At 39.7% G+C, this 9,719-nt stretch overlaps 1 long non-coding RNA gene across 3 annotated transcripts; it reads right to left on the bottom strand.

Annotated features, from left to right (window-relative positions):
• Positions 1–4,315: 4,315 nt before the first annotated feature.
• On the bottom strand, positions 4,316–8,156 carry LOC109167391. Of its 3 annotated transcripts, XR_002051843.1 has the most exons (7): positions 7,908–8,156; positions 6,872–7,731; positions 6,556–6,766; positions 6,299–6,433; positions 6,087–6,152; positions 5,853–5,882; positions 4,316–5,775 (listed from the first exon to the last, which is right to left on the bottom strand). It is a non-coding gene; the product is annotated as an uncharacterized LOC109167391 (long non-coding RNA). The 3 variants fall into 3 exon arrangements; XR_002051841.1 differs by having other exon boundaries at positions 6,299–6,766; XR_002051842.1 differs by having other exon boundaries at positions 6,306–6,766.
• Positions 8,157–9,719: the final 1,563 nt, after the last annotated feature.

Raw genomic sequence — 9,719 nt, 5'->3', positions numbered from 1 at the left:
GTGCTGCGGGGCCGTGTTAGCGCTATATGCGCTAACCCTCATGTATAGGCATGCGATTGGTCCCGTGGCGCCACCAAAGTGTGCTTATATGATAAAGATGATTGCTTGAAAGATGACATGAACGAAGGGAAATTAAACTATGACCTTAAGATGCATAATGATATCTTTTTATGCTTGATTATAATTGTTGAATGTGCTTATCCCTATCTGTTGAGTCTATTCCTGATTTTAAAACTAGAGTTTCCTAAGTATATATCTTCCTGCTTCAAAATGATTTTCCTATATCTATAGTATATATCCCTATCTGTTAGCTTTTCCTTTCGGCCTGCGTGCCTTGATAATGTAATGAAGTTGTTTGAGGATAGTTAGTTGATGTAGCCTGTGCATCTGAGTCTCCGGCTCAGATGTGGCATAGCACCCATACCCTTATGTTCGGAATACTCTATTTGGATTTAATTAATAGAATTGCTTTCATATTATAAGATTGAAAAGTTTTAAAAATTTTTGGGGTGTTACAGGGTAGGTGGCGGGTTCCCCTACCCCCACTGACTCTTTTTCAATATATTGGTCCCGGGATCTTTAGTGGAACCCGAAACCATGTTTAAACACTTTTAAACACACCACGTAGCCAAATAATGGATCAAAACCAAGAATCACATTGAACACATCCTAACAACACTTCTAACCATAACTAACACCCGAACATGCGAAATCCCACCCAATTACATCAAGAATATCACAATACGAAATCCCCAATTTAACCTAGGGCTCTAATCATATTTGAATCATCAAAATCATAGTTCATCTTTAAAGTCAACAAGATTTATCAAGAACATCACACAATTATCAAGATCCTCTTGTAATCATCAGGATTATCAAGATCAACACATAAGATCATATCATAAACATCATAAAAGATTTATCAAGACGCAAGCATAGAGAAGGAGCCAAAGAAGAAGATTATAGCAAGGAAAATAGGTTTTGTTGACACATGGGTTACCTCTTAGCCTTAATCAGAATCCTTGGCTATAAAGGGTATTTCTCTAAGATCTCCTCTTCTTGATTTTTACTATGGGAATTCTTGGGAATTCTTGTGTTGTGAAAGCTATTGTGGTGTGATTTCTAGGTGCCTCCTATGTCCCTATTTATATATCTAAGAGTCCTAATTAGGGTCTGAATGGTATGGGTTTGCTAATTCTATTTCTTATAGGACTGAGGGATTGGTTTAGCGGTAAGGGTCCATGGTCTATGGTGGACCCTTCCTAATTAATTAATGGAATTTAATTCTCTTTTTAGGGTAAGTGATTAAATAATTAGTTTGGGTTAGAGGCTGTAACATGGGGTGTTACAAAGGTGGAATCTTGAAGACAAACTTTGGAGATCTTGATAACCCTAGACTTAGCTTGGAGAGAAAGCTAGCTAGATTTTAGAGAGAAGGAAGAGCTTATGACTTGGAATGTGTTTGGGAAGAAATGAAATGTGTCTCCTAGGTTAGCTTGGAATACCATTATAAGGAAAATGTCTTCTTTACCCTTACTAAGATGAAAAGTGTAAGGGAACAATGGAACTATTCTCAAATCTTTAGGTACAACACTTGACTTTGGGTTGACTAGCCAATTACTAGTTCTCGACTATTGATCTTCAAGAATTTCAGGAATTAAATTACCAATTGTATTAGGATTAATTACTTAATTAATCCCTTAATTGAATTTGGATTACGGGGTGTCACATCCTCTCGCCCTTCAAAGAAGCTTCGTCCCCGAAGCTTGGGTACAACGGATTGAACAAACGATGAAATGGAATAAAAATGTGACAAGAGTGTCAAGAACATCCCCTTTTGATCAAACTCAAAGGATTCAAAAGATATCAAGAATAAGCAAGAAGTAATAGCATTGCAATGATTGAAAGAAATAACCAACGGAGATAATGAGCATATCAAACACTAAACCAAACACAACCACCAACTTCTAACCAACACTCAAGATCTAAACCACTAGCTCAAAGCACAAGCTGCAAGGCTAACTACTCAACCGAACAAGCAAGCAAAAACAAACACACAAGGCAAACAACAAGCAACTCACGAACGTTGAAACGAGGTACCTGACAAGAACAACTCTTGGATAACGCTCTCTCATGGTTGACTCCAGCTCCCAAGTCGCTTCCTCCACCCCGTGATGTGTCCACCAAACCTTTACCATCTTCACGGACTTCCTACGCGTTTCCCGGGTCTTAAAATCCAGAATCCTGAGTGGCCTCTCTTCATAGGACATGTCCTCGTCTAACGGGATCACCTCTGGTGGTAAAACATGTGTCGGGTCGTGAACATATCTTTTAAGCTGTGATACATGGAACACGTTATGCACCCGCTCCAACTCCATGGGTAACACCAACCGGTATGCTAAACTCCCAATCCTCTCCAGGATTTCATAAGGATTGATAAACTTGGGGCTCAACTTCCCTTTTCTTCCAAACCGCATCACTCCCCGGGTGGGAGATACCTTCAACCAAACTTTATTTCCAACCGCGAACTCCACTTGCCTTCTTGCCAAATCGGCGTATGACTTTTGACGATCTTGAGCCTCTTTCATCCTTTCTTGAATCTGCTTAATTTTCTCAGCTGTATCAAGCAAGTATTGCGGACCCAGCACTACAATATTGACCAGATTTTCCCAACACAACGGACTGCGACACTTTTGGCCATAAAGAGCTTCATAAGGTGCCATGCATATGCTCGAATCATAACTGTTGTTATAGGAGAACTCGATTAGATCCAAATGATCCTCCCATGACCCTTGAAAATCCAGCATACAAATTTTCAACATATTCTCAATAGTCTGAATGGTCCTCTCCATTTGTCTGTCTGTGGCCGGATGGAAGGTGGTACTGAGATTCAATTTGGTCCCAAGAGCAGCTTGTAAGGATTTCCAAAACTGAGATAAGAATCTTGGATCCCGATCAGAGACGATATCCCTTGGAACCCCATGATACTTCACCACCTTATTAACATAGGCTTGGGCCAACTGCGTCATTGTCCACGTTTCCTTCATCGCGATGAGGCGAGCAGTCTTGGTCAACTGATCAACTATCACCCAAATCTTGTCCTTGCCAGTGCGAGTCACCGGTAGACCTCCCACGAAATCCAGGGATATAGAATCCCACTTTCCTTGTGGAACTTCCAGCGGGTGCACCAAACCCTTGACCCTGCAACGCTTCGCTTTAACCTTTTGACAGTTCAAGCATCTACCCACGAACTCTGCTACCTCCTTCTTCATATTGGGCAACCAAAAGAGACTCTTCACATCCTTATATAACTTGTCGCCCCGGGGTGTACCGAGTAGGGTGTATTATGGCCTTCTTTAAAATTCTGACGCTTCAACCGATCGCAAGATGTAGGTATACACAAACGGTCTTGTACCTCAACTCTCCGTCCGTAGATAACTCAAACGGTCCCCCTCTTCCTTTGGTCAGATCATCTCTTGCCCTCAATAAGTTTGCATCCACTACTACAAAAAAGGGCTTTAACGTCGGTTGTTTGACCCCATTTAACGTCGGATTTTGACCGACGTCTAGGTAGAAGACGTCGTAAATAATGAGATACGACGTCGGGTAAAAAAAACGACGTCGTATAATTTTTTAATTTTTAATATTAACATACGACGTCGGTTATTAAGAAATAACCGACGTCGTATATTTTTTAAAATTATTTTTAATTAAGAAACGACGACGGTTTTTAAATAAAACCGACGTCGTATATTTTAAAAAAAAAAACAAATAAATACACATAAGACGTCGGTTTTTATGAAAAAATCGATGTCTTATGTTAACTTTAAAATTTAAAAAAATTAACGACGTCGGTTATAACCGACATCGTTTTTTTTTAAACTATTTTCCACCCAATTAATCCCATACAGCTTTTACAATTCACAACAATTTGATATTCAAAATCTTACCATCAATTCAAAAGCAACTCATACCATCAACTAAACAAGTTAAATTTATATTTATGGTAATTCTACAATTAATAATAATAATAATAATTTCAAAGTTAAATTATCAACATCAACTAAATTTCAAGGATTGCTTTAAGCCATTCATCAATAAAATACTTACACCATACATAACTTCATCAATCTCATAAATAGTAAGTCATTCTCCTAAACCACACAAATAATAAAATCTGAAATAAAATAAGAAAAAAATCGAAATCACATAAATGGTAAGCCATTCTTCTAAACCACACAAATATAAAATCTAAAATTTAAATGTTTAAATAAAATTTGCAAACAGTCAGAGGAGGCACTAAAGGTCATCATTATTCACTGCCACAGAATAAGTTTTGGATAATATAAAGTAAAATATTTGATAGAGAGAACTAAAATACATTATTGGCTAAAGTGTCATCCCGCACAATGAACTATAACGGATTATTCATGCCGCACCCTGAACTTTCATAAGTGATGTTTAGAACCACAAACCATTAATTTTTTTCCATCTAGCATTTTTTACAGGTTTCTTACAGGTTACCGGTAATAATATGCTGAAATGGATTTTTTTTTTTTATTATTTCGTATTTTTCTTTTTTGGTCTTCTATTTGGTACCGATAATCCAACGCTATTGGGTTGAATGTCCTCTCTCACAACCCCTGCCCTCACCAGAAACTCTGTAGATTGTCTCTGCCAAAAGTTTGACACCCTGCCACCATTATCATCATTCTTGGAGCCGCCGATCTCTTTATGGAAATCTCTCCACACTCCCTGATAGTTGTTATTGCCTCCGCCAGTTTTTGCCCATTAAGGTGATTGTTGTTCTTCAATCCTTACTCTAGGTAGTTAATCAATTTGCCGAAATAGAACCCGTCATTGTTATTGCTTTCATGGCCGCATTGCCTCCCTGGCTTGCCAGATACATGGAACCTTCTCTTTCACACCACAAAATCTTAGGTCGTCGTTAAGATTCTTTGTTCAAGGAAATGGAATTGTTGGATTGGTGAATAATGTGAACTAACAGAGATCACACTGCAATTTTAAAGCCACAGGTCCACATTAACTGTACTGTTTCCGGGCATGACGTACTGCATGAGAGGTTGCCTGGGTTCATGAAATTGGTCTCGTCCGGAATTGAAAAGCCCGCCACACCCAAAATTTTAGCTTACTCGTATTCTCTGAAACTCCCCCGTAACTCGTGGTGTTTCTAGAGATCAGTCCTCTATCCACATCTCAATCTTCCCTGTGTATATCGCCATTCCACCCAATTTATACCCCTTATTCCTTTCTTTCTATCACCAGATTCAATCAAACACGATACAAAAAAAGAGAAGCAGAGGAAGAAGAAGAATTTGTTAGTGTCGTGCAATAATGGCTTCAGAGCATATGAGAAGAGCCAACAAGACGGACGAAAGTCGAACTGGAGAAGAATAGAGTCCCCAAAATGGCCAGCCACTTTGAGTCGCTGGCCGAGAAAGTCGCCGATGACACTATTGCGGATTTCCGTCCCGCCGATGTGCGTGTTATTGAAACGACGGTCGCCACTACTGAACATGGAGATCAAGGCAAAATCGCACGAGAAAGGGAAGCAGCTCGCGACGCGCAGAAAGGAGGGAGGGCGCACGGCCAACAAACCCGCGACATCACCTCTCAGCGTGAACACAATCAAGCCAAGCCTTGGAAAGCAACCGAACAAACCCAGGATGATATTGCACCTGATTGTTGTTGTTATTCACCGGCGGTGCCTGATACTTCGAAGACTCTATCGCCATTTCCTTTCTCTCTCTTATGCTGGTTCACAGGATTTAGTTATTACATTTAAATTTGGGAAGATTTACTTAAAAATAAAGTCCACATCAGCATATTACCGGTGCCACATCATCTTTAAACTGGGAAACCTGTAAAAAATGTTAGATAGAAAAAAATTAATGATTTGTGGTTCTAAACATCACTTATGAAAGTTCAGGGTGCGGCATGAATAATCCATTATAGTTCATGGTGCGGGATGACACTTTAGCCTACATTATTCTTTAGTCATGTGATTTTTTAATAATAAAAAAGTGACAAGCACTAACATCAAGAATAGAAGATATGACTCTTACCCGACTAAATTTTACATCAGGCATTCCATTCTTAAATTCAACTTCTCCAAAAGCAATCTCCAGTTCCTAAAATTATGTACACAACAGGAAAGTTAGCTAAGTAAAATAATTTGCTAAGCTATTTCAGTAATGAAAAATCCTTCACCATTTCAAGTAAATCCTTAATGACAAATTAGAGAAGAAAAATTTGAAAGAGTAAGCAATGATCTTACTAATAACCTCCACTCAGAGCTTTAATTGCAGCTGCAAGCTAGTACTCTCATCTGCAGCTGAGAATTTAAGAATGGAATGTTGAAATCATTTGTTTGTTTCCTTCTTTCTTTCTTTCCTTCTTTCTTTGTTTGTTTCTGTAGCATATGTAGTATTTTGTATTAGGAATAAGTGAGTAAAGTTGTATAAAGCATTTGATGCACCACATTTCTTTTCCATACAATGTTGAAATCCTAAGACACAAAAACCAGTAACTAACACTGATAATATTATATTATGATGTCTTCTTCACAGCTCCCTAAGCTTTCGTAGATTGTCAGCTATTTCTGTCAAGAAAACGATCCCTTCGTCTCCCCTTTGTAAAGTCATAGTGGTGTGCTTTATGCAGCACCCACTTTCTGCTTCAATTGCTATCCATCTTTCTCCGAGATCTGACCTTTCTCTTGTAAAGGTAACTTTTTTTTCATTTCCTACAACAACAGAATGAAAGAGCATGTTTACTGGCTGTAAAGATTCAACAATAATAAAACAAGTTAATAATAGAATAGACTATATATATGTATGTTTATATATACCCCCCCAAGTGTTGCTGATCTTCCTGATCTTCTAATTTTACTAGAAGGTATTCTTCATTGTTTGATGCCGGATTGAACTTGTTTTGGAAACTTGAGAGCATGTTCAAAAGGCGAGATCTCTCATTCAAGCATGGTGTCCTCATTCCAAAACTCTGCATCCAAATTCTCAAAATTCCAACTATCAAAGACACCCTACAGAGTTGCTGAGGTTCCCAGAATCCTCATTCTCATCTACTGCAATCCTTATACCTCCATTTCTCCCCTTGCTTCAGGCTCCAGAAGAGGACAGAAAATAGCCTCAGGTCCCAACTTATGCTAAGCTCTGTCAACACTTGAAGCATCATTTCCCATTGTAGGATCAGCCCCAAGGCAGCCCCATCCTCCACTTTACAAGCTTTAGATGAGCCTGCAAAACCCTTCCAGCAGGAACCTCCTCCTTTAGCCTATATCTCAGACCCTGCAAGCCAATTAAAGCCAAGAAAACAGATGGCTTCATTTCCATAGAATACAACCTATGAATCAGCCTTAATAGAATCACAAGACATGTGGAGTCATTTCCCATAGAAGGATCCTCCCCATGGCAGTCCTATCCTCCACTTTTAGAAGCTTTGGGTAAGAACTACAGCTTGTAATCAGCTATCCTCCTCTCATTATTGCATCCAAAACTCTCTCTGCCCCCATCAGATTCCTCCTTTTTCCATCTGCAAAACTCAAAAAAAGAAAAAAGAAAAAAGAAAAAGCAACCCTCCACTGAACAAGGTTTTGGACTACCTTCTCAGACAGCAGCAGTTCAGGGGCTGCTATCGCCACAAAGAAATAGGACTTCCTTTCCTTAATGCATCCAAAATCCCTCCAAGCCCCTTGACACAAAGCAAACCCAATCTCCACTTGATTTATGCTCAGTTGATAGCCAAGATATATATTTTATAAAAATTCGAAATACAATAACAAATTCGAAATATATAATTATAAAATTCAATATATATATATATATATATATATATATATATATATATATAAATATACATTACCGTACCCCGGGGAGGCGACGTCCGGCTGTTGAGGCGACTTGGGCGAGCTGTGGCGGCGAGGCATCGACGTGCGGCAAGCTGTGGCGGCGAGGCAACGTCCAGCGAAGCTTTTGTGGAGAGGCGACGATGGCGTTCGTTGAGGGTGCGACGAGAATGAGATTTGTGATGGTGGTGTCGAGGGGAGTAGCAGTGGCGACGGCGGTGTGTGGAGTGGTTTAGGTTTTTTTATTTGGAATTAAAGATCTGAAGGCTTCTCTCAAAAAACAAGAATCTGATGGCTATTTAATAGATATACGACGTCGGCTATATTTTAGCCGACGTCGTATACCTTAAATATTTATTTTTTATTTTTTTTATTAAAGTTACGACGTCGGTTTTACAAAAAACCGACGCCGAAACTTTAATAAAAAAATTTAAAATTAATTTAATAACTATACGACGTCGGCTCATTTACGAGCCGACGTCGTATAATTTCTAATTTCCTTTTTTTTTATTTAATTTCCTTACATACAGCGTCGGTTTTTAATAAAAACCGACGTTGTATGTATTTATAAAAAAAAGTAAAAATTATTTTAAATTTTTAACGTCGGTTTTGTAAATAACCGACGTTAAAAATGCGACGTTGTAATACATTTCTGTAGTAGTGATCCCTTAGCTGCTCCTCCTTGATATCTTCCAAAAGTGTAGGTACGACCATTAGGTTGTAAAGGCGGACTTTCGACTCAACTTCGCCTTGCTCCACCACCTCTAGGCTCATCCTTTGAAGTTCCTTGCAAAGCTCGTCACCCACCACCCAAATGGAACTAACGACATGTTTAGACTTCCTGCTTAAAGCATCCACCACCACGTTGGCTTTCCCCTCGTGATACTGGATGTCCAGCTCATAGTCCTTGATGAGTTCTAACCACCTTCTTTGACACATATTAAGATCCTTTTGTGTGAAGATATACTTGAGACTCTTGTGGTCCGTAAAGTTCTTGCAACGCACGCCGTACAAATAATGTCTCCAAATCTTCAAAGCAAACACTACGGCTGCTAACTCTAAATCATGCGTGGGATATTTCTCCTCGTGCACTTTAAGCTGACGTGAGGCGTAGGCGATTACCCTCCCGTTCTGCATCAACACGCAACCTAATCCTTTCTTAGATGCATCACTGTACACTTCAAACCCTTCCGTTCCGGATGGCAAGATTAATACTGGTGCGGTCGTGAGCCTCTCTTTTAATTCCCGCAACGCTAGATCACAAGCTTGATCCCAAAGGAAAGGCACTTCCTTCCTTAACAACTTAGTCAAGGGCTGAGCCACTTTAGCGAAATCTAACAAAAATCTTCGGTAGTAGCCTGCTAATCCAAGGAAGCTTCTCACTTCCACCACAGACGTCGGCACAGTCCACTCTTTCACCGCCCGAATCTTATTCGGATTCACCAAGATGCCTTTGCTATCGATTACGTGACCCAAGAATGCCACACTACCCTTCCAAAATTCACACTTCGAAAGCTTGGCGTATAACTGTTTTTCCCTCAGAATTTGGAGTACTGTCCGAAGATGCCCTACGTGTTCTTCCTTATCCCGAGAATACACAAGGATGTCGTCGATAAACACGATCACGAAATCGTCAAGATGAGGCTTGAACACTCGGTTCATCAGATCCATGAACACTGCGGGGGCGTTTGTCACACCGAACGGCATCACCGTGAACTCGTAATGACCGTATCGAGTCCTAAATGCGGCCTTAGGAATGTCCCTGTCTGTCACTTTCAACTGATGATACCCAGATCTTAAGTCAATCTTGGAAAATACCCCGGCGCCTCGTAGT

The sequence above is a fragment of the Ipomoea nil genome, unplaced genomic scaffold (assembly GCF_001879475.1).
Source record: "Ipomoea nil cultivar Tokyo-kokei standard unplaced genomic scaffold, Asagao_1.1 scaffold3162, whole genome shotgun sequence".
In the NCBI taxonomy this organism is placed as follows: Eukaryota; Viridiplantae; Streptophyta; class Magnoliopsida; order Solanales; family Convolvulaceae; genus Ipomoea; species Ipomoea nil.
The sequence above is the reverse complement of the archived record's forward strand: the minus strand, read 5'-3'. Positions and strand labels throughout refer to the sequence as shown.